Source organism: Leuresthes tenuis, unplaced genomic scaffold, assembly GCF_036924035.1.
Source record: "Leuresthes tenuis unplaced genomic scaffold, fLeuTen1.0.hap1 SCAF_18, whole genome shotgun sequence".
In the NCBI taxonomy this organism is placed as follows: domain Eukaryota; kingdom Metazoa; phylum Chordata; class Actinopteri; order Atheriniformes; family Atherinopsidae; genus Leuresthes; species Leuresthes tenuis.
This window is the reverse complement of record NW_027325372.1, coordinates 25,592,259-25,610,926: the sequence shown is the minus strand read 5'-3', so window position 1 is coordinate 25,610,926 and position 18,668 is coordinate 25,592,259. Positions and strand designations below refer to the sequence as shown.

Here is an 18,668-nt window from a genome sequence, read left to right as displayed (position 1 = left end):
TTCCGCTTTTGATGGTGTATATTCGGGCATACGAACCTTTTCTTACCCGCTTTTTACAAACCAAGGTCGGACTTTCACACCTTCTCTTAGCTGAACAACTCCGCTCCCTCTTTTGATTGTGTACAGTCGGGTAATTTAACCTTTTCTTACCCGCTTTTTACCATCTATGGTCGGACATTCACACCGTCTTACAGCGGAACACCTCCGCTCCCTCTTTTGATGATGTATGGTTAGGCATTCGCACCTTTTCTTACCCATTTTTCAGTAATTATGGGTAGACATTCACACCTTCTTGCAGCTGAACACCTCCTCTCCTGCATATGATCATGTGCAGTTTGATATTCGAAAATTTTCTTTCATGTTTTCTAGCAATTATTGATGGACATTCAGACCGTCTTGAAGCTGAACACCTCCGCTCCCTCTTTTGATGGTGTATAGTCGGGCTTTCGAGCCTTTTCTTCCCCGGTTTTTACAAATTATGGTTGGACATTCAGACCTTCTTGCAGCCGAAAACCTCCACTCCCTCTTTTGATCATACATTGTCGGGCATTCGCACCTTTTCTTACCCGCTGTTTACAAACCATGGTCGGACTTTCACACCTTCTTGTAGCCGAACAACTCCGCTCCCGCTATTGATTGTGTACAGTCGGGTATTTTAACCTTTTCTTACCCACTTTTTACCAACTATTGTTGGACATTCACACCGTCTTACAGCGGAACAACTCCGCTCCCTCTTTTGATGGTGTATGTTCGGGCACTCGAACCTTTTCTTACCCGCTTTTTACAAACTATGGTCAGACATTCAAACCTTCTTGTAGCCGAACACATCCACTCCTGCTTTTGATGATGGGTATTCAAACCTACTTGTTGCCCGCTTTTCATTAATTATGGGTGGACATACACACCTTGTCGCAGCCAAACACCTCCGCTCCCTGTTTTGATCATGTATGATTGGACATTCGCACCTTTTCTCACCCGCTTTTTACTATGGTCGGCCATTCACAGCTTCCTCTCCACCATACTTGTATGGTGGGATATTCACACCCACTTGCATGTGTAAGTCACAACACCCGTGAAACCAAAACGGCTTTCTTTTCTCTCTTTTCTCTACACTCTGCACTATGAACACACACACCAAATCAGAAAGGCTTTTTTCTCTCTTTTCTACATTATGGACTGTGGGGACACAAAACCGCTCTCTCTTTTTTTTTTTGATTGTGTGCCAGGGCGTTGTCTCACGTATCAGATTATGCTTACGATACGAATGGGTTTATCAGTCACATCAGAATCCATACATACTGATCCTCCCGTAATAAAATGGTCGGATCTTATCAAACACACTTTGTTTCTTGTGACAATCAAGTCAGCGAAACAGCGTATACACGTCAAGACACTGAATCAAGTTTGCCACAAGAACTCATAAGTTTGGCAGTATTGCTCTGCCGTCAGCAATCATACACCCATTTTATTTTCGTGAGACATGTGCAGGCACCTGTTCATCTACTGTTCTATCACTATGAATTAGTTTATCTATTATCAATAAGGATACTTCTACAACTACTATCAAAGTATGTCCAGACTTCTTATGTTGTCAGTTGCTATATATGAATAAGTGGGTAGCTACTGACAAGCATTAAGCATGTCACACAGCCCAAACATATAACATTTCAGGACACACCACACAGTTAACAACCACAGTGAAGTGTCAAAGCCCAAACATGTAACATTCAACAGGACACTTACACAACACATTCAAATCAAACAGTCAGACAACATACAAGAACATATACCCCAGCCGGCATTGCTCCCTGCCTATTTTCCTACAGCTCACTATGTGTGCGCACACCTTTATTCACAAACTCTTCAACTTATACTCTTTTACCAAAGCTGCTACAGCTCGATTGGCCGAATACCCTTAGATCCTATTTCGGTGAATTTGACATCTGCCTTACATGTAACAGATTAGCGGTTAAGCAGTTTTAATTTAGTTTGAGTGAAGGAATTCATTTTATAGCAAAATCCGAAATCGTGAAGAACTCATGGAAGTAAGCTTATTCTCGGATTCCTGAATCTTTAGATTTGCTCTTTCTTTTACTGCAAAGTACAATGTTGAGCAGCACTAATGAGTTGTTTCTATTTTTGGCAGGCTTTACCTTTGCGGATGAAGCCCTTTCTGTCTGTGCAAAAGAAATCTTGTTACTGTGCAGAGTGACTTCTCTGAGTAGAGTCGCCTTACTTGTTGCGACTGTGCCGATGTTCGAAGCTGGAGTGCAAAGTTGTTGCTTGAATGGTGCTCGCTGGAGCGTGCGGTAGTGTAAAGTTATACCATTTAAAAGGGCTGAAGAGTGCTCAGTGCAGCGGGTGGGCGGAGGTGCGGAATGCGAAGTAGACTTTCACACCTTCTTTTAGCCGAACAACTCCGCTCCCGCTATTGATTGTGTAGAGTCGGGTATTTTAACCTTTTCTTACCCGCGTTTTACCAACTATGGTCGGACATTCACACCTTCTTACAGCGGAACACCTCCGCTCCCTCTTTTGATGGTGTATGTTCTGGCATTCGAACCTTTTCTTACCCACTTTTTACAAACTATGCTCGGACATTCACACCTTGCAGCGAAACACCTCCGCTCCCTCTTTTGATTGTGTATGTTCGGGCATTCGAACCTTTTCTTACCCGCCTTTTACAAACTATGGTCGGACATTCAAACCTTCTTGTGGCCGAACACATCCACTTCTGCTTTTTATGATGTATAGATGGGCATTCACACCTTTTCTTACCCATTTTTCAGTAATTATTGGTGGACATTCAGACCTTCTTGCAGCTGAACACCTCTGCTCCCGCTTTTGATGGTGTATAGTCGGGCTTTCGAGGCTTTTCTTCAACGGTGTTTACAAATTATGGTTGGAAATTCAGACCTTGCAGCCGAACACCTCCGCTCCCTCTTTTGATCATACATTGTCGGGCATTCGCACCTTGTCTTACCCGCGTTTTACAAACCATGGTCGGACTTTCACACCTTCTTGTAGCCGAACAACTCCGCTCCCGCTATTGATTGTGTACAGTCGGCTATTTTAACCTTTTCTTACCCGCTTTTTACCAATTATGGTCGGACATTCACACCGTCTTGTAGCAGAACACATCCACTTCTTCTTTTGATGATGTATGGTTGGGCATTCGCACCTTTTCTTACCCATTTTTCAGGAATTATGGGTGGACATTCACACCTACTTGCAGTCGAACAGCTCTGCTCCCACTTTTGATTATGTTTGGTTGGATATTCGAAACTTTTCTTAACTGCTTTTTACAAACTTTGGTCGGACGTTCACACCTTCTTGCAGCCGAACACCTCCGCTTCCGCTTTTGATGGTATATATTCGGGCATTCGAACCTTTTCTTACCCGCTTTTTACCAACTATGGTCGGACATTCACACCGTCTTTCAGCGGAACACCTCCGCTCCCTCTTTTGATGGTGTATGTTCGGGCATTCGCACCTTTTCTTACCTGCTTTTTACAAACTATGGTCGTACATTCAAACCTTCTTGTAGCCGAAAACCTCCACTCCCTCTTTTGATCATACTTTGTCGGGCATTCGCACCTTTTCTTACCCGCTTTTTACAAACTATGCTCGGACATTTAAACCTTCTTGTAGCCAAACACATCCACTCCTGCTTTTGTTGATGTATGGTTGGGCATTCGAACCTACTTGTTGCCCACTTTTCATTAATTATGGGTGGACATTCACACCTTGTCACAGCCAAACACCTCCGCTCCGCTGTTTTGATCATGTATGGTTGGACATTCGCACCTTTTCTCACCCGCTTTTTGCAAACTATGGTCGGCCATTCACAGCTTCCTCTCCACCATACTTGTATGGTGGGATATTCACACCCACTTGCATCCGAAGACCTCCGCCCCCACTTTTGTTGATATTTAGTCGGTCATTCACACCTTACCCGTTTTCTTGCCGCCAAACACCTCTGATCTCGCTTTTGATGATGTAAGATTGGGCATTCAGACCTTTCTTTTCCTGCTTTTCACCAACTATATATATAACATTCACACCCTCTTGCAGCCGAACACTTCCGCTCCACCTTTTAGGTATCTATCACACCTTTTTTTTCACCGCATTTTATAGATTATGGTTGGAAATTCTCAACCAATCATCCAAAGACCTCTCCTCCCGCTTTTGTTAATATATTTGAACTTTAGTCAGACATTCACACCTACTTGCAGCCGAACACCACCTCTCTAGCTTTTGATGATGTATGGTCCGGCATTCTTACCGTTTCTAACACATTTTTCAGCAATTATGGTAGGACATTCACACCTTCTTGCAGCTGAACACCTCCTCTCCCACTTATGATCATGTGCGGATTGATTTTCGAGAATTTTCTTTCATGTTTTCTAGCAATTAAAAATGGACATTTAGACCTTCTTGCAGCTGAACACCTCCGCTCCCGCTTTTGATCATACATTGTCAGGCATTCACACCTTGTCTTACCCGCTTTTTACAAAATTTAGTCGAACATTCACACCTTTTTGCAGCCGAACACAGTTTTTTGCAGCCGAATTTGGGCATTCGAACCTTTTCATACCCACTTTTTACCAACTATGGTCGGACATTCACACCGTCTTACAGCGGAACACCTCCGCTCCCTCTTTTGATGGTGTATGTTCGGGCATTCGAACCTTTTCTTACCCACTTTTTACAAACTATGCTCGGACATTCACACCTTGCAGCGAAACACCTCCGCTCCCTCTTTTGATTGTGTATGTTCGGGCATTCGAACCTTTTCTTACCCGCCTTTCACAAACTATGGTCGGACATTCAAACCTTCTTGTGGCCGAACACATCCACTTCTGCTTTTTATGATGTATAGTTGGGCATTCACACCTTTTCTTACCCATTTTTCAGTAATTATTGGTGGACATTCAGACCTTCTTGCAGCTGAACACCTCTGCTCCCGCTTTTGATGGTGTATAGTCGGGCTTTCGAGGCTTTTCTTCAACGGTGTTTACAAATTATGGTTGGAAATTCAGACCTTGCAGCCGAACACCTCCGCTCCCTCTTTTGATCATACATTGTCGGGCATTCGCACCTTGTCTTACCCGCGTTTTACAAACCATGGTCGGACTTTCACACCTTCTTGTAGCCGAACAACTCCGCTCCCGCTATTGATTGTGTACAGTCGGGTATTTTAACCTTTTCTTACCCGCTTTTTACCAATTATGGTCGGACATTCACACCGTCTTACAGCGGAACACCTCCGCTCCCTCTTTTGATGGTGTATGTTCGGGCATTCCAACTTTTTCTTACCCACTTTTTACAAACTATGGTCGGACATTCAAACCTTCTTGTAGCAGAACACATCCACTTCTTCTTTTGATGATGTATGGTTGGGCATTCGCACCTTTTCTTACCCATTTTTCAGGAATTATGGGTGGACATTCACACCTACTTGCAGTCGAACAGCTCTGCTCCCACTTTTGATTATGTTTGGTTGGATATTCGAAACTTTTCTTAACTGCTTTTTACAAACTTTGGTCGGACGTTCACACCTTCTTGCAGCCGAACACCTCCGCTTCCGCTTTTGATGGTATATATTCGGGCATTCGAACCTTTTCTTACCCGCTTTTTACCAACTATGGTCGGACATTCACACCGTCTTTCAGCGGAACACCTCCGCTCCCTCTTTTGATGGTGTATGTTCGGGCATTCGCACCTTTTCTTACCTGCTTTTTACAAACTATGGTCGTACATTCAAACCTTCTTGTAGCCGAAAACCTCCACTCCCTCTTTTGATCATACTTTGTCGGGCATTCGCACCTTTTCTTACCCGCTTTTTACAAACTATGCTCGGACATTTAAACCTTCTTGTAGCCAAACACATCCACTCCTGCTTTTGTTGATGTATGGTTGGGCATTCGAACCTACTTGTTGCCCGCTTTTCATTAATTATGGGTGGACATTCACACCTTGTCGCAGCCAAACACCTCCGCTCCGCTGTTTTGATCATGTATGGTTGGACATTCGCACCTTTTCTCACCCGCTTTTTGCAAACTATGGTCGGCCATTCACAGCTTCCTCTCCACCATACTTGTATGGTGGGATATTCACACCCACTTGCATCCGAAGACCTCCGCCCCCACTTTTGTTGATATTTAGTCGGTCATTCACACCTTACCTGTTTTCTTGCCGCCAAACACCTCTGATCTCGCTTTTGATGATGTAAGATTGGGCATTCAGACCTTTCTTTTCCTGCTTTTCACCAACTATATATATAACATTCACACCCTCTTGCAGCCGAACACTTCCGCTCCACCTTTTAGGTATCTATCACACCTTTTTTTTCACCGCATTTTATAGATTATGGTTGGAAATTCTCAACCACTCATCCAAAGACCTCTCCTCCCGCTTTTGTTAATATATTTGAACTTTAGTCAGACATTCACACCTACTTGCAGCCGAACACCACCTCTCTAGCTTTTGATGATGTATGGTCCGGCATTCTTACCGTTTCTAACACATTTTTCAGCAATTATGGTAGGACATTCACACCTTCTTGCAGCTGAACACCTCCTCTCCCACTTATGATCATGTGCGGATTGATTTTCGAAAATTTTCTTTCATGTTTTCTAGCAATTAAAAATGGACATTTAGACCTTCTTGCAGCTGAACACCTCCGCTCCCGCTTTTGCATTCACACCTTGTCTTACCCGCTTTTTACAAAATTTAGTCGAACATTCACACCTTTTTGCAGCCGAACACAGTTTTTTGCAGCCGAATTTGGGCATTCGAACCTTTTCATACCCACTTTTTACCAACTATGGTCGGACATTCACACCGTCTTACAGCGGAACACCTCCGCTCCCTCTTTTGATGGTGTATGTTCGGGCATTCGAACCTTTTCTTACCCGCTTTTTACAAACTATGCTCGGACATTCAAACCTTCTTGTAGCCGAACACATCCACTCCTGCTTTTGATGATGTATGGTTGGGCATTCGAACCTACTTGTTGCCCGCTTTTCATTAATTATGGGTGGACATTCACACCTTGTCGCAGCCAAACACCTCCGCTCCCTGTTTTGATCATGTATGGTTGGACATTCGCACCTTTTCTCACCCGCTTTTTGCAAACTATGGTCGGCCATTCACAGCTTCCTCTCCACCATACTTGTATGGTGGGATATTCACACCCACTTGCATCCGAAGACCTCCGCCCCCACTTTTGTTGATATTTAGCCGATCATTCGCACCTTACCCGCTTTTGGCAAACTATGGCCTTCTTGCAGCCAAAAACCTCTGATCTCGCTTTTGATGATGTAAGGTTGGGCATTCAGACCTTGCTTCACCTGCTTTTCACCAAATATAGTCGGACATTCACACCTTCTTGCAGCCGAACACTTCCGCTCCACCTTTTAGTTTTCTATGGGGCATTCACACCTTTTTTTACACCGCATTTTATAAAAACACCACAGGAACACCGTATTGAGGCTTTGTTCTGACCGCTCATTCGGTGTCGCGTTTCTTTCAAGCAATTCTCCTGGTTAGCCCGCACTCGGATCGCTCCCAGAGCCGTGTTAAAGTCTGTTTCGCAGTCACTCTCTTTTCTCAGCAGATTAAAAGAAACTTCCATCCTGCACCGCTGTTTGCTTTTTCACAAGAGCAGAGGAGAGCGCACCGTTCCCAGCGGCACTGCAGTACCGGGTCGATGCTTGGAGTGAACGGAGCAAGCTCCTTTTTCAACTCCTATTGATAAAAATCCATTTAATATGTAGTCCTCGCATAGACATATCACATATTAAACTGATAAGTACAGATACTACACTTGATCTTAGCCAAAAGGCCGAGAAGCGATATCTGTCCACTGGTTCACGTCCGAGGGCCCTTCCTGGGACAATGCGCACTTGTAGCGGTGTTCTTTTTATGGCCATAGTGTCACTTTGCACCTCCACCCACCCGCTCCAGCGAGCACCATTCAAGCAACATCGGCACAGTCGCAACAAGTAAGGCGACTCTACTCAGAGAAGTCACTCTGCACAGTAACAAGATTTCTTTTGCACAGACAGAAAGGGCTTCACCCGCAAAGGTAAAGCCTGCCAAAAATAGAAACAATTCATTAGTGCTGCTCTCCACGGAAGTCTTTAGTAAAAGGCGAAAGACTTGTACATTATGAAGAGAAACCAGTGTACGATTATCCATCACTGCGGGAGCAGGGCATCAGGCTAGTTGGCATAGCCACCTTCCCCATGGTGAGCTTTGCTTGGTTGAGACGCTTGCTCCCCCCCCTTGCTCCTCGGCTGACCAAGTAGGAACAATCGGGCCCTATTCGATGGCTGCCTTGTCTTTTACTCTGTGCAAAAGACAAGGCAGCCACAAACAACACAGGAACACCGTATTGAGGCTTTGTTCTGACTGCTCATTCGGTGTCGCGTTTCTTTCAAGCAATTCTCCCGGTTAGCCCGCACTCGGCTCGCTCCCAGAGCCGTGTTAAAGTCTGCTTCGCATTCACTCTCTTTTCTCAGCAGATTAAAAGAAAGTTTCATCTTAGGCTCCGTGAAACTTCCATCCTGCACCGCTGTTTGCTTTTTCACAAGAGCAGAGGAGAGCGCATCATTCCTAGCGGCACTGCAGTACCGGGTCGATGCTTGGAGTGAACGGAGCAAGCTCCTTTTTCAACTCCTATTGATAAAAATCCATTTAATATGTAGTCCTCGCAAAGAGGACATATCAGACATTAAACTGATAAGAACAGATACTACACTTGATCTTAGCCAAAAGGCCGAGAAGCGATAACTGTCCACTGGTTCACGTCCGAGGGCCCTTCCTGGCACAATGCGCACTTGTAGCGGTGTTCTTTTTATGGCCATAGTGTCACTTTGCACCTCCGCCCACCCGCTGCACTGAGCACTCTTCAGCCCTTTTAAATGGTATAACTTTACACTACCACACGCTCCAGCGAGCACCATTCAAGCAACAACTTTGCACTCCAGCTTCGAACATCGGCACAGTCGCAACAAGTAAGGCGACTCTACTCAGAGAAGTCACTCTGCACAGTAACAAGATTTCTTTTGCACAGACAGAAAGGGCTTCATCCGCAAAGGTAAAGCCTGCCAAAAATAGAAACAACTCATTAGTGCTGCTCAACGTTGTACTTTGCAGTAAAAGAAAGAGCAAATCTAAAGTTTCAGGAATCCGAGAATAAGCTTACTTTCATGAGTTCTTCACGATTTCGGATTTTGCTATAAAATGAATTCCTTCACTCAAACTAAATTAAAACTGCTAAACCGCTAATCTGTTACATACAAGGCAGATGTCAAATTCACCGAAATAGGATCTAAGGGTATTTGGCCAATCGAGCTGTAGCAGCTTCGGTAAAAGAGTATAAGTTGAAGAGTTTGTCAATAAAGGTGTGCGCACACATAGTGAGTTGTAGGAAAATAGGCAGGGAGCAATGCCGGCTGGGGTATATGTTCTTGTATGTTGTCTGACTGTTTTATTTGAATGTGTTGTGTAAGTGTCCTGTTGAATGTTACATGTTTGGGCTTTGACACGCTTCACTGTGGTTGTTAACTGTGTGGTGTGTCCTGAAATGTTATATGTTTGGGCTGTGTGACATGCTTAATGCTTTTCAGTAGAAACCCACTTATTCATATATAGCAACTGACAACATAAGAAGTCCGGACATACTTTGATAGTAGTTGTAGAAGTATCCTTATTGATAATAGATAAACTAATTCATAGTGATAGAACAGTGGATGAACAGGTGCCTGCACATGTCTCATGAAAATAAAATGGGTGTATGATTGCTGACGGCAGAGCAATACTGCCAAACTTATGAGTTCTTGTGGCAAACTTGATTCAGTGTCTTGACGTGTATACGCTGTTTCGCTGACTTGTCACAAGAAACAAAGTGTGTTTGATAACATCCGACCATTTTATTACGGGAGGATCAGTATGTATGGATTCTGATGTGACTGATAAACCCATTCGTATCTTAAGCATAATCTAATACGTGAGACAACGCCCTGGCACACAATCAAAAAAAAAAAGAGAGAGAGCGGTTTTGTGTCCCCACAGTCCATAATGTAGAAAAGAGAGAAAAAAGCCTTTCTGATTTGGTGTGTGTGCTCACAGTGCAGAGTGTAGAGAAAAGAGAGAAAAGAAAGCCGTTTTGGTGTCACGGGTGTTGTGACTTACACACACACATTTCTGAATTGAGAAAGGAAATTATTTTAGAGAAAGCACTAGAGTTTAGATCCCACATTTGTTGATAGGCATTCATTTAATTTTTCTTTTAATCAGTTTTAAAGTGAATACTAACTGAGAAATGAAAAAGGTGAAGAGTTTAGAAGCTTGGTTCAAGAGCAAAACTTGGTTTATGATCAGCTGAGTCTCTAAACAGAACAGCAAACGGCTTCATCGAACATTTAAAAAAGATTCAGATTGTTAGAATATCCAGAATTTATAGGAATGGTGGTGATTACTCTTATTTTCTAGAATGGAAATAACTGCACCATGTCTGTTTTATGAATTTAAGGGGCTAAAAAGTTTTGTTCTCGTTTTTCTATGATTAACCGAATGTATGTGAGAGTCCAAACAGACAGAAGGGTTACGGCCGAGCGCTGGACCTTCCAAAAAAGATGAGACAGGCTGGACCTGTGCCATACTAGTTAAGACCTGCCTGTGGATAACAGGTTCTTTAAACTCTCACACACACAAACTCACACACGTTCGCACAACACATACACCCATACACACACATTCTTGAACTTGCTGCAAGATTAAACATTTGCATTAACTGACTCCAGCAACTCTGAGTCTCATTGAGAGACTTTTCTCAACAATTGGGTCCTCAAACCAGATCTCAACGTTTTTTCCGCTTTCCAGGGTCGGAGCTGAAACCGTGCACGGGGGAGTCCAGTACTCCTAATGAAAGACCCCCTGCTGAATTGCGGTAATTAGGGGCCAGTGTCCACTGAAAGGGGGAAAAAGGGACGAGATCGTACTTTTGAATCAATGGCCAGAAGCCATTGGCAGTGCAGGCATCAACAATAATGGTGTTATTTCACCCATTAACACTTAAGGTACCTCATGCAGTGGCTGTGATATGGTTACTTAACAAAATATCTTTACCAGACATCTCTCCTACATAACAGTTCTTCTTTCACAGCCACACCTTGTTGTCGAGAGATGTGCTACACTTAATCCATCCACACTGCTACCTACCCCACAGATGGAAAGCCTCATGATTGCATGTCAGAAATAACCATCAGTGTTTTACCCAGGCCAGACTTAACTGATATACGTTATGAAAATGCAGAAATAACTATATTTATTCAACAGATCAAGGAAAAAAACCCTGATGGCACAAATGCTACAGGATTTGCAGTAGTAACAGAAACTGAAGTTTTCTTAAAACAACCACTACCAAAAAATTACTCTGTTCAAGCAGTCGAATTGGTAGCTTTAACTGAAGCTTGTAAATTAAATAACAAAAAGGTTGTTAACGTTTACACTGACAGTCAGTATGCCTTCTCAACTGTACATGTGTTAACACAGCATTGGAAAAACAGGTATGTTGACATCCACAGCTAAATGTATAAACTACAAATATTTTAGCATTATTAGATGTTATTCAATTGCCATCTACAATAGACTCGTATGAATGACCGGAAGGAAAACCATACTGCCAAAGAATTTGTTTAAATATGCTGCAGTATTGAGCCACGGACCATGTCATGTCTCAACAGGAGGGATGGAAGCAATAATGAACCAGGTTTTTACAGCATATGGTTTTACTAATTATTAAAAAAAATTTTTTAGAATAAATAAATGAATAAAGTTTTGTCTAGCAGGTCAAATATGTGCAAAATACATTCCACAGGGCAATCTAAGACCAAAACGAAGATAATTCCCTAAGCCAGTGTATCTTTTTCAACATATTTGTTTGGATTTCATTATTTCATTATTTTGTAGATATCATTGAACTAAATTAATGTTAAGGGAAACGATTCTGTTCAGTGACAACAGAGGTTTTTACCAAATGGTCTGAAATATTTCCATGTGCACAAGCAGATGCACTCTCAGTAGCAAAATCACGCGTAAAATAACTCATTTCTAGATTTGAAATTCCTGAAAAGATCTTCAGTGATAATTTGACACACTTTGTAAACAATGTCATCTCACTGATGGCAAAGAACTTAAAATAGACCTTAGAAACCACTGTGATATAGAAGGTTTCGCTAACACATTGGAATTGTTTTACTATTTACATATGCATGTGCAGTGAAGAATTGCTTGCTGCTGATAAATGCAAAGAAGAACAGCTTACACATAAATGCTCACATATAGGCTGCTGAATGCAATGAAGACCTGCTTATCCAGTAAAGTTCAATGTCAATGTGTAATATTCAATTAGGATTTGCAAAACAGTGAAGTTAAACAATGAATGGGTCCATAGTCGGTATGAGAAGACTACAGGAATATTTACCTGGGTGTACGTTCAAACAGAGATGAGAAAATTGCGATAAATTGTTGTTTGTTTGTTTGTTAGTATGTATATGAATGTTATGTGTATAAACTGTGTTGAGTTGTAGTTACTCAGTAGTGTCTCAGTGAAACAACCGACGGGGGAAGCCTTGCGGTGACAACAAAAGCAGTGTTTTACTGATCAGTCAAGTTGCTCCAGTGTACTCCATACAAACTGGTTGGCTACTGAAGGGATAGAAAATGGGGAATACTTGTTTTAAAGCAAACAAGGAATTAGATGGGAAAAATACATGTTTTAACGGGACCCAGACAATATTAAATACTCAGACAGATGGGAGAAGAAGTGTAGTTTTGTAGGAAATCACAAAATTATTACATAAAATTAGTGAAATCAATTGAAGAATGCCTTTCTGAAGAGCTGTTTACCACAGATGAGCAGCTTTGCGACCAAGCACATTGTAGATCGCTTTACTGCCAAAATGATCTAGTTTAATGGATTGGTTTAGACATGCATAACAGCATTTTAAGAACAAAGAGAGAAACAAAAAGGGACAACGCTTCATGGTGGAAGGTGATGTATAAATAACTGTGTATATGATGAAGGAGAGACCATTTGAGCAGCACAGCCATTTCGCAGCACAGGGACAGCAGTCCAAGTTAAAGGATCTCCCACGTGGTATCACCTGTCACACTGTGTCAAGGCATCAAAAAAAGAAAAAATCACCAAACTCAAGGACAAAGAGACGAAGACTCCGGTGAACAAAGAGAGAGGACTTACAAACCAGAAATACAAAAGGATGCTCGATATCAAGATTCAGAAGAAGAGGCTAACAATGCCACGAACACTTACGATGCTGGGAATGATGCCAGCAATGAACAGAGAAGAAGATTCAGTGTCATCAATCTGCAACACGTGCCTCTAATGAGGGGGTGAATATAGAATCCTCAACGATTACAACGTCTCTGGGAACTGTGACAACAACAAGGTTTAAACCATTTTGATATATATTGTAACCTATTGGCTAAGGAATAGTGCTGAAAATGAGGTAAATCTAATCCACCACTGTCCTTGGTCTTCTGTAGGGTTTTTAAACTAATACGTGGTGGTTTGTTTTTCCACAGAAATTTGGAGATGCATGAATCTAGTGACTTAAACCAAGTAGCAGATGGTTTTATGGGGATCATTGAGAAAAAATAGTTAACTTTTGGTAGTATCATCATTTTAATGGTTGTAACTCTCCCCATAAGTGATATAGGTAAGGACTTCCAACGAGAGAGATCGTCCTCTACTCTCTTTAATAATTGCACATAATCCATCTGTACTTATCAGTTTAATATGTGATATGTCTATGCAAGGACTACATATTAAATGGATTTTTATCAATAGGAGTTGAAAAAGGAGCTTGCTCCGTTCACTCCAAGCATCGACCCGGTATTGCAGTGCCGCTGGGAACGGTGCGCTCTCCTCTGCTCTTGTGAAAAAGCAAACAGCGGTGCAGGATGGAAGTTTCTTTTAGTCTGCTGAGAAAAGAGAGTGAATGCGAAGTAGACTTTAACACGGCTCTGGGAGCGAGCCGAGTGCGGGCTAACCAGGAGAAATGCTTGAAAGAAACGCGACACCGAATGAGCGGTCAGAACAAAGCCTCAATACGGTGTTCCTGTGGTGTTTTTATAAAATGCGGTGAAAATAAAGGTGTGAATGCCCCATAGAAAACTAAAAGGTGGAGCGGAAGTGTTCGGCTGCAAGAAGGTGTGAATGTCCGACTATATTTGGTGAAAAGCAGGTGAAGCAAGGTCTGAATGCCCAACCTTACATCATCAAAAGCGAGATCAGAGGTTTTTGGCTGCAAGAAGGCCATAGTTTGCCAAAAGCGGGTAAGGTGCGAATGACCGACTAAATATCAACAAAAGTGGGGGCGGAGGTCTTCGGATGCAAGTGGGTGTGAATATCCCACCATACAAGTATGGTGGAGAGGAAGCTGTGAATGGCCGACCATAGTTTGCAAAAAGCGGGTGAGAAAAGGTGCGAATGTCCAACCATACATGATCAAACCAGGGAGCGGAGGTGTTTGGCTGCGACAAGGTGTGAATGTCCACCCATAATTAATGAAAAGCGGGCAACAAGTAGGTTCGAATGCCATACCATACATCATCAAAAGCACGAGTGGATGTGTTCGGCTACAAGAAGGTTTGAATGTCCGAGCATAGTTTGTAAAAAGCGGGTAAGAAAAGGTTCGAATGCCCGAACATACACCATCAAAAGAGGGAGCGGAGGTGTTCCGTTGTAAGACGGTGTGAATGTCCGACCATAGTTGGTAAAAAGTGGGTATGAAAAGGTTCGAATGCCCAAATTCGGCTGCAAAAAACTGTGTTCGGCTGCAAAAAGGTGTGAATGTTCGACTAAAGTTTGTAAAAAGCGGGTAAGACAAGGTGCGAATGCCTGACAATGTATGATCAAAAGTGGGAGCGGAGGTGTTCAGCTGCAAGAAGGTCTAAATGTCCATTATTAATTGCTAGAAAACATGAAAGAAAATTTTCGAAAATCAATCCGCACATGATCATAAGTGGGAGAGGAGGTGTTCAGCTGCAAGAAGGTGTGAATGTCCTACCATAATTGCTGAAAAATGTGTTAGAAACGGTAAGAATGCCGGACCATACCTCATCAAAAGCTAGAGAGGTGGTGTTCGGCTGCAAGTAGGTGTGAATGTCTGACTAAAGTTCAAATATATTAACAAAAGCGGGAGCGGAGGTGTTCAGCTGCAAGAAGGTCTGAATGTCCATCAATAATTGCTAGAAAACATGAAAGAAAATTTTCGAATATCAAACCGCACATGATCATAAGCGGGAGAGGAGGTGTTCAGCTGCAGGAAGGTTTGAATGTCCACCCATAATTCCTGAAAAATGGGTAAAAAAAAAGGTAAGAATGCCCAACCATACATCATCAAAAGCAGGTGTGAATGTTAGATCATAATTTGCAAAAAGCTGATGAGAAAGGGTGAGAATGCCCGACTATACACCATCAAATGCGGGAGCGGAGGTGTTCGGCTGTAAGGAGGTGTGAATCTCCGACCATAATTGCTGAAAAATGTGTTAGAAAAGGTAAGAATGCCGGACCATACATCATCAAAAGCGGGAGAGGTGGTGTTCGGCTGCAAGTAGGTGTGAATGTCCAGCCATAATTACTCACAAACGGGTAAGAAAAGGTAGTATTGCCAGACCATACATGATCAAAACAGGGAGCGGAGGTGGTTCGGCTGCAAGAAGGTGTGAATGTCCGACTAAAGTTCAAATATATTAACAAAAGCGGGAGGAGAGGTCTTCGGATGAGAGTGGTTGAGAATTTCCAACCATAATCTATAAAATGCGGTGAAAAAAAAGGTGTGATAGAACACTAAAAGGTGGAGTGGAAGTGTTCGGCTGCAAGAAGGTGTGAATGTCCGACTATATTTGGTGAAAAGCAGGTGAAGCAAGGTCTGAATGCCCAACCTTACATCATGAAAAGCAAGATCAGAGGTGTTTGGCTGAGAGAAGGCCACAGTTTGCGATGCAATAATTAAAGGCCTCATGCCAGATGTCGCCACTGAAGTAAAGAACATTTACGTGGGATGGTGTGAGGGTCCTCGTTTGGCTGACGTTCGCCGATATGCTCGCCATGCTCAGAACCTAGTTGAGACGCGTAAGACAACCAAAAGGGACAAGTGTGAAAAGGAGCTGCATTTGGCAGCCATGACCATGTATTACGCAGTTGGTGTAAACAGAGGACAAGGCCGAAGTCGAAGACGTGGACGTGTGGGAGAGGAGGTCGAAATGGGCCACGCCAGAGCTATGATCCAAATATTTGTTTTTACTGTGGCCAGACTGGACACTGGAAGAAGGACTGTCCACAGCTGAAAAGTGATGAAATTGGGCAAAAGACTGACTGAGGGTGGGAGGCAGGTTCTGGACGTCACGCGGCAGCGGAGCCTCCACTAATGGGTGATAGCACAAACACACTCACACATTTTTCCTGCTCTGTGTAGTGAAGAAACGCTTGCCGACTGTGATTCACGTAGTAAAGTTTTGCATGCTATTTCCGTCCTAGAGCAAAGATATTTCTCTCAGAATATAGGAACTTATGTTCATCAGTAGTGACGTCAGGGGAGTTTGATTGTCCTCCAAACTTAAGTGGAAACCACGTTTACTGTATGTCTGCATCAGGCCAGGTTGTGAAGGAGAAAATGACAATGCCCATTGCGTGTTGTCACTCGCAATGCATTTGAGTACAATGCATTGTCAAAGAACTGTGGACTTAATTCCTACCACAGAATCACATTTTGAAGCATGTTTTTTATCTGAAACAGATTTGTCTTCGATACCCATGTTGGCTGAAGTGCCCAATGATCTTTGGGCTAAGAGCAAATATGATGTGGGGTTGATAAAAGGCTGTGAACCAGTAATTGTCACCCCTAAATCAGACTTTTGTCCATGTAAAAACAATACCCTTTTAAGCCTGAAGCAATTAAAGGGATTAAACCTGTTTTTCAATCTTTTCAGAAAACAGGCGTTATTGTTCCTTTTGAAAATTCACCTGTGCTTACTCCATTGATTCCTGTTAAAAAGATTAAAGATGCTGGCCAGCCAGATGAATGACCTCCAAGCGGTGAATGCTGCAGTTCAGCCACATGCTCCTACTGTGCCCAACCCACACACTATTTTGTCTCAAATTACATCAGATGCACAGTTTTTCTCAGTGGTTGACTTGTCGCCAGTGCACCCTGATAGCCCATTTTGGTTTGCTTTTTAGTTTGAAGGGAGATCTTGGACTTTTACCCGGTTATGCCAGGGATACTGTGAAAGTCCCACTATTTACAATGCTGCCCTCAAAGCTAGTCTGGATTAACTTCAATCAACCACAGGCTCTGCTCTTTTGCAGTATGTGGATGACATCCTTTTATGTAGTCCATCTAAACAACAGTGTGAAAAAGACAGTGAATCTGTTGAAACATCTTCATTCTTATGGCCATAAAGCCAGCCTGTCTAATTTACAGTTTGTACAGGACGAAGTCACCTTTTTGGGTCATGTGATTTCTAAGGATGGGCGCTCACTTTCTCCTAAACGTGTTGCTGCAGTTCAGATCATTCCTAAACCGGTTACTAAAAAACAGCTTATGTCATTCTTAGGTATAACATCTTACTGCAGGAACTTTATTCCTAACTACTCTTTTCTCGAAGCTCTCTTAGGTGCTCTTATCCATGATAAAGGCCTCCAGTCAGCTGATCGTGTTCCATGGACTCCTGAGGCTGAATCAGCCTTTAGTCAGCTTAAGCTGGCTCTTCAAACAGCACCAACACTTGGCATTCCAGATCCTCATAAACCTTTCATACAGGCAGTTGATGAGAAGCATGACATCTGTTCTTATGCAGGAACATGGGGCAGGCAAAGGCCAGTGGCTCATTTCTCAGCAAAACTGGACTCTGTGGCTGCAGGCCTGCCTGGTTGTCTTCGTGTTGTTGCAGCTGCAGAGAAAGCTGTCCTGGCCTCCCAAGATATTGTGGGCTACGCTAATTTGACTGTTTTGGTTCCTCATGCTGTTGCCATTATTCTTCTCGAGCAGAAAACTTCACATCTTTCAACTGCTCGTTGGCTCAGATACACCTCTGTGATATGCCAAATGTCACTGTTAAACGTTGTACTGTTCTGAATCCTGCTACTTTGCTTCCGACTCCTGAGGATGGGGAGCCTCATGACTGTGAAGCTGTTTTGGAACAAGTTTGTACACCCCGACCTGATCTTTTAGAGACTCCTCTTCCAAACTCTGACATGATTCTTTTTGTAGATGGATCAGCTTTGCGTGATCCAGCCACAGGTACTAACTGTGTTTGGTTTGCAGTATGTTCATCACATGACACTTTGTTGTCTGGTTCTCTTCCTAAACATTTCTCTGCTCAAACTACTGAGCTTATTGCACTTACTGAAGCTTGTAAGTTGGCAGCTGGTAAGTCTGTCACTATTTACACAGATTCCAGATATGCTTTTGGTGTTGTTCATGACTTTGGTGCGCTGTGGAAACACAAGCAATTCCTTAAATCAGATGGTAAAACTATTCTGAACTCCAAGCAGGTTTCTGATCTTCTTGATGTGATCCTTTTGCCTACAGCAATCTCGGTCTGTAAGTGTGCGGCTCACACAAACT

General features: G+C 42.8%; 3 non-coding genes and 1 pseudogene across 3 annotated transcripts; 1 reads left to right on the top strand and 3 right to left on the bottom strand.

Annotated features, from left to right (window-relative positions):
* Positions 1 to 7,673: 7,673 nt before the first annotated feature.
* On the bottom strand, positions 7,674 to 7,861 carry LOC140275976 (U2 spliceosomal RNA). Its single transcript, XR_011908672.1, has one exon. It is a non-coding gene; the product is annotated as a U2 spliceosomal RNA (small nuclear RNA).
* A 220-nt stretch (positions 7,862 to 8,081) lies between these two features.
* LOC140275803 (U5 spliceosomal RNA) lies at positions 8,082 to 8,195 on the bottom strand. The gene has a single exon (XR_011908517.1). It is a non-coding gene; the product is annotated as a U5 spliceosomal RNA (small nuclear RNA).
* Positions 8,196 to 8,606: 411 nt separating this feature from the next.
* Positions 8,607 to 8,797, bottom strand: LOC140275922 (U2 spliceosomal RNA). Its single transcript, XR_011908623.1, has one exon. It is a non-coding gene; the product is annotated as a U2 spliceosomal RNA (small nuclear RNA).
* Positions 8,798 to 13,784: 4,987 nt separating this feature from the next.
* LOC140276222 (U2 spliceosomal RNA) lies at positions 13,785 to 13,961 on the top strand (annotated as a pseudogene).
* Positions 13,962 to 18,668: the final 4,707 nt, after the last annotated feature.